We start from the raw sequence: 7,089 nt of genomic DNA on the forward strand, positions 1-7,089 counted from the left end.
AAGTAAAAGCAAAACTCTGACGTTAATTAAATATTGCAGACATAAAATTGTCCCCTTCGTAATAACGTAATTACAAAGAGAGTGATGTGAATTAATACATTTACGTGTTATTTTAACGATCAATTATCACTCCTGAGCGTCGAGTGTGCTCTTGTTAGGTTTTAACACTTTATAATGACATAATATATTAACCATGGAACTGTGACAAAGTATTCTCCGCTTTATAATCTAAAACATACATCAGGCTTCGATACAACTATAATAAATCATTTCACTATTATAGTAATAAGTAAGGAAGTAACATTCTCTGAGCCTCACACAGAAACAAAATGTCTTTCGTAAAATAGGTTATGTAAATTTAAGGAATATAAAGTTCATATCAACACGGGCAAAGCGAAACCAGGCAGGTTGTAAAACACACGACTGTTAAATTCTTTCTCCCATAACACATTTTGATTACTTTGTGATAATTATTAATTTCAAAAACATTGATTATATAAAAATACCCAATAGACCGTGTGATTAGTTTATCAGTTCCACTATTTTTAGGAATTATTTACCAAAAAAAATCATTGTAATATGTTTACCAGCCGCGAATTTACAAAGTTTATTGATATTAAACAATGAATTTATTGAAAGTAAGTTCCAATTTAGTAATGTATTTTTCTAAGTTTATTTAAGTAAGTACATAACATAAAAGCAATTTATAATGAGTGTTATAAGGTGCGGAACCAAACACATATCTGTATATTGTCAATGCCATCAGAGCACTCATCTAGCAACGTTCCTTGGCGGAGTGCGGTTATGGCGCTCTCAAATTGTGATTTATTCGTGACAAATGTAGAAATAAAGGAAGTCGTGTTTTATATTGTGTCTTTAATAAAACCTCTAACGGTTTATATTTCGCATGTGGGTACAACATTACTTGAATTACTTGATTTATGACAATTTCTTTTTGTAATATTGTATGTTTAAAAATACTAAAACTAAGTACAGGTGAAGCCGCACTCGTAAAAGTTATTATACTTTAATTTTCAGACATAATTAAAGGAATAAGGAATCACAATATTTTAAGCTTTATCTTACAAAATATAATGGAAACTCAATCTTGAAGAAGTCATTAAAATGTAAACAGAATAAATTATTTACTCTGCGATGATCTGGAATTCAACTTATATATGTTTGATTATTTACTCGAGGAAACAGAGCTGATTGTCTTAAATAAAGCCAATAATACCGAAGTATTAGTGCTTGGTGTAAGTTGAAAATGTTAGACCGGTTTGTATTTTACATAACGCAATCTAGCAATACGTAGGAAGTCCACTAGTTGTGGTAGAGATTGAGGAGTTCGAAACTAATCTACTACATATCCCAGAAAACACGACGATAAAGCCTCACTGAACTCGATTAGTCTACTGACTGCATTCCTTTTACAGGTTAACTCGCCCTTGGTAATACTTAAATACTACATGTTTTCATTACAGATGTATCATTTATTAGCCGATTATTTAGAAGACTTTAACAAATATTTAACACATCTATGAAAAACAATAAAATCAAAACCGGGAACTAAAGAACAGATTTACTATATAATATATAAGTGTTATATAGAAGATATATTTTTAAGTTTAAGTAAACTGTAAACTACTAAACTACTGTAAACTACTAATTTACTAAAATGTAAGTGCATTTAGATCTCTTTTCTCTTACAACTTAAACTGTGTTTTCGCAGTCAATACTGGTGGTACTCAGTCCACGGCCTGAGGCAAGGATTCTTAGCTACAACAAACACAATTACCGCGCACACTAGTATACAACCACACACACATACACACTTGACATGTACGAACGTTGTCACTAATTGTCCACAAGTCAAAGGTAACTGAAGTGCAAGCTCCGTAACTCTCTAAACTATTGCTAAAATCACGAACATAATGTATAAATATTAATCTCATAAGAACGTAAAGGCTTTTTAATAAATTTCAACATGTGTAATTTTATGTAATAAATTCACGTAGTTTTTAAAAAAGTCGAAAGCGTCAAAATTTGATTACTACTTTCATGAAAAGGTACGATTTCAACCGGGTCAACTAGAATGCAATTTAACAAAGTCTAAGATAAAATATTAGTTTATTTTGTTATAGAACACAAAAAAGGAACAGTCGATGTTGTTATGGGCTGACGATTAAGTAACCTTTAAAATTATTTATATTTACCTAAATGTATGTCAGGATTAAACTTTTACACTAAACTGTACTAAGACGGATACATATATATATTTTTTCCTTAAATCGCAGGCAAATTTCATGTTCTTTACAATAGTTCTTTGAAGTAAAAAAAAATACAGTAGTGCCACAATATTTTTAATACATTTTAAAATACGTAATTCTAGAACTACATATACCTCGATTAAAATAATGCATACATATATTTTGGTGAAAAAATTTAAACAGTTACTTTTTATTTCCACATAATAAAGACAAAGTAGCAAGTAACGGAAAAATTTTTAGCAATTTAAATAAACTTCTTTAAGTGCCTTCAAAGTTTTGAGCGGCATGTTGTTGTGAACATTCTAAACCGAGTTTTATTTTAATGTCAGCTACTGCGGTACTAAACGATCCGGTTGCCAAAAACACATTAAATTTGTTACATTTTTATATCTCACTGGGTTTATTAGTATTATTTATCAGTATAAAAGCTGTTGAAACATAAATAAGTATATAAGAAACAGTATTCGTTTTTTTCATCCATCTTGTATAACAAACAGCATCAGATACATGCGTGTATCAAAACTGCTAACTAGTTTTCAAAACTTGGTCTCGCCGTGCCGCGATATAAAACTTTAAACTTTTACGAACTTTAGTTTTTAACTACCAGCAAATTTGTATATATTGAAGACATCAAAGGACTTAATATTTCGTTAACTGTTTAACCGATGTATTTGGGCAAAAGAAGAAATAGGTGTATATTTCATTCTCTGATATCACTTCCAAGAAAGAACTTTACTCGTTATGTCACCTATCTTTTCTATATATATAAATGTAAAATGCTTCATTCAGTAGAATTTAATAGACGATCCTCCTAATTATATACGATTACAAAAACAATCTAATATTCAGGTGCAACAAATTCATTCTGATTCCACAAATTTACACTGTGCTTGTCCCTTCTTTTCAAAGTTATAAATTTTTATTAAGACTTTACTGCACTGTCTGTGTACTGATATATTAAAAAATATCTTTCAGTTATTTTCAGGGTCCACCTTGTAACAAGTGCGATTAGTCTTCTGCTACAGCATAATCATAATATACTTTCAACATATGAATGAATAAAATAAAAAAGAATGCCGTAAATTTATACGAACTACTAACCCAGCAGTTTTAATAACATTGATACTTTATGACATAAATAGTCCATAGAGAGAGAGAGAGAGAAATCTGGCGAATCTTCATCTGAAGACAATGTAAGTGTATCTTCACGAAATAAAACTCATATTCCAACATCTGGCGACGCCTCAATATCTCAGAGCTGGTCTACCAAGTACTTCATGTTTTCCCTTTTTCCAATTTGTCGGGGCGTGCTCCGAGCGCTCCGTATTTATTATTATTTGTTTTCAATTGCAAAGTAATCTAGGGTTTGCAGCTGCCGTAACATAGCTTTCTGTGGCCTCAAACTGGAAAATATTAAAGACGCCAACCGGCTATTGACGCCTGTCTTTTGTCTTTAGTTTTTTCGTTTCTCTGGAAGTGCACAATTTATATATGCATATATTCTATTCATTTTATATTTATCAAAACTGTCACAGAGATCATGTTTTAATGATATGATGTGGAATACAAGAAACATACAATAATATGCACTGTATCTTAAAACAATCCAAATTGAAATAGGGCTCCTTCTAAGATGGACAGTTATTTAAAACACTCCACTGTTACCTCCACTTCTGAATCTTTTCTGCAAATTCTTATACGTTTGTAAGTCATTAGTCATGTTCGCGTGACCTTCCTCCTGGGGCTCAGAAAAAAATGTATAAAATGTATTAAAACAAAAGACATAGTAACCAACCGGCAGCAACATCATTAGTTCATGATTCATACCAAATAAAACTATATCGTCTTGATTCCTTAGCGACTACACGGAAACCCGGGATAAATTTTAACCCGTATCTGATTTTGATCTCTAAACTACATTACTATAAAATTTTATCAAAATCCTTTTAGTTGTATTTGTGTGAAATTGCAATAAACATCCGTATATCCTTACATTCTTACATCCCTATATCCTCACAAACTTTTTAGTTTATAATATCAGAATACAGATTTAATCCAAACATTTTATATGTTATTCTCCGTTACGTTTAGTGTATAATAATAGATTTAAAGAAAATACTAGCACACACCAGACTTTCGACAAAATAGTCTTATCATTACAAAATATATTTTGGTGATTGTAGAACATATAATCACAGCCTTCTGTCTAATAATAAATTAATTGTTCAGACGTACTTAAAAAATTTGATTTTCTTTAGATCTATTGAGCGGTTTTATCGTAATACTAAAGGAAGACCAATTTCATACATAAATAAATACGAATAATTTCATAACAGATTTCCTCTCCACTAGAACAAGTTTTTGGTACTTTGCTATGTCGGATAGAAATTTGTTCTGGAACACCTGCCCAAATCAATTTTCCGCTACGCAGCCACGCGCCTCGGTACATATTTTTCTTTTTATCTACATGCTCGAGGACTAAAACAATTGAAAGTAAACGAGAATTAATTGGATTTTTTTATGAATACCTAAACAATTTGTTTCTAAAATTTTTGGTTACTGGTAATAATGTATTTGTTTGAAAATTAAATCAAAATGTTGTCATGTAGGCAAGTTTCACTATAAAATACATACATACGAAAAAAATACATTAATATGCATGTAAATAGATTAATAAATTATTATTAGTCCAGCCAAAGGAAACATATTAAAAATTCGTCATAATTTCATTAAAATCGGAAATCTCTTGTTATTCGATATTTAAGAAAATGAAATTTTGAAAATAAAATATAACGAGACTTGAATTTATTAGGAATAAATGAAGTAATTATAATGAAGGCAAGTGGTTTCGTAACACAATTATTATAATTATAACGCCTTGAACGTTCATGATAACTGTTAGTATGCAGAGGCACGTGCGGCTAGCCAAATAATTATATTGATTAATTGCGGAGATACTAATACGCCTGAGTACGCCTGAAAGTCACTAACATACAGAGTTAAGGCACTAGTCATTAAAAGGGAGCAAGAACAATAATAATTTAACTTTGATATCTATTATGAATTGTTTTCATAACTAAACGATAAGATCAACTTTAACATTTCAGGAAATAAAGATTATACTTTATGTTAAGCTCCTTAATTGACATATTGTTTTCGTTAATGTAAAATTAACATAATTAATATTGTTTAAATAATTATTTGGAAGTAGACAACGCTATTTTTGGTCTTTTTTATTATTAGATAACACTGAGAGATTATTCTACGTTAAATGTACAAAGGGAACGGAGATCTGTTTCCGATCAAATATATAAATCAGAGTCTATCAAGAAATTTATTGGTAAAAGTAGGTCAGGCTGTATTATATTTAATGATATCATACGCCCATAAATCAATGAAGGTGTGGTTCACACTCACCTTGAACCATGTACCGAAATGAACAATGTTCCAGTCCTTCGTGTCATTTGGTATGTTTGTCATCATTTATTTGAGGAAAAATGTACCCATTTGATCTTATCGTTCTTAACGTAATTAATTATTTATATTTGAAATTACAGATATATACTTTTTCATGTCGCACGTGGACTTACCAAAAAAATTACTCAAGACTGACGCTCAAAGCTCCAGATAATAATGTTTCTATAGTTTAGAAGTTTGGGGAGAGAAAATGGACCGAAAGCCACATTAACAGTATGACGCAAAAGAAAATGGTTTTAATAATATATTGTAGGAATATGAGAGGGTAGAAGAGAATCAATGTAGGAATATGAGAGGGTAGGAGAGACTCAAACGACATATAAGCCGTTGTCAGAGGACATCAGGGCTCTTTTTTCGTTCGTAACGCGCGTTGGTGTGATAGTTTAGTCGTTAGTAGATTTTCGAAGTGCGTTTAAATCTTTCGATTGTATTATATTCGGATTTCATTTAACGATTAGTTTAAATCAAGATAGTTGAAAGTTATTCATTTAGAATTGTTTTTATTTTTGTGTAAATTTAATAAATTTGCAGTGGAATTGTATCGAATGTTATTTTTTAAAAAGTCAATTCTTACCTTGTTTCTAAGATCAGAAGTGGGATACGTACCTTGAGAACCCCGTTTGGTAAGGCCTTGTTATTTCAATTTACCCACACATTATTTTTTTTTGTGTTTTATTAAATATTTCTTTATAACTTTTTTTTTAGACACTGAGTTATTTTAAATATCGTGTTACGTTATTATCGAGAATATTAATTTGTGTTAATTACTTTGATTAAGCGGTGAGTAAGCTTTTATTGCGTTTGTTTGTTGATACGTTAATTTCTAGCGATCATACTTATTTAATTATTTTATTTTGTTACTAAAATGTCTGAAAGTGAACGCAATTGTAGCCGCAGTGGTCTTGATAGTAATCCTCGTCGTGATCGTAGCTAGAGTCAGGGTAATAGTTCCCGTGAGTAATCCTTTGATGAGAATAACATGTTGAGACTTGATATGGAGGCAATGATGTCTCGTCTTAAAACGTTAGAGGCGAAAACAAGGGCTTCGTCCATGCTGCACCGCGCGTCGTTGAATTCACACGACTATGAGGAATTGCGTTACAAAGGTTTGACGCCCGGTAGCGTTTGTAATAGGCAGTCATCACGACAGTTGCAGACACCAACGCGCGTCCGCGATATATCTCGCGTTTCCGATCGTCGTGTACCCTATAGAATGCGTGAATTATCGTCGATAGGGCATCTGGTTTCTCCGACGCATGTGACTTGACGTGAAGCTACCATTCAGAATGTTATCATCATCAGGATCCGAGACCTCGCTCGATCACGACAAGTAGGCGACGCG

At 31.6% G+C, this 7,089-nt stretch overlaps 1 long non-coding RNA gene across 1 annotated transcript; it reads left to right on the forward strand.

The window, feature by feature from the left end:
• The first annotated feature begins 521 nt into the window (after window positions 1–521).
• Window positions 522–5,967, forward strand: LOC116768026 (uncharacterized). The gene is made up of 5 exons (XR_004353355.2): window positions 522–909; window positions 1,039–1,256; window positions 1,733–1,878; window positions 3,246–3,463; window positions 5,828–5,967. It is a non-coding gene; the product is annotated as an uncharacterized LOC116768026 (long non-coding RNA).
• The last annotated feature ends 1,122 nt before the right edge of the window (window positions 5,968–7,089 follow it).

This window comes from Danaus plexippus, chromosome 19 (assembly GCF_018135715.1).
Source record: "Danaus plexippus chromosome 19, MEX_DaPlex, whole genome shotgun sequence".
NCBI classification, from domain to species: domain Eukaryota; kingdom Metazoa; phylum Arthropoda; class Insecta; order Lepidoptera; family Nymphalidae; genus Danaus; species Danaus plexippus.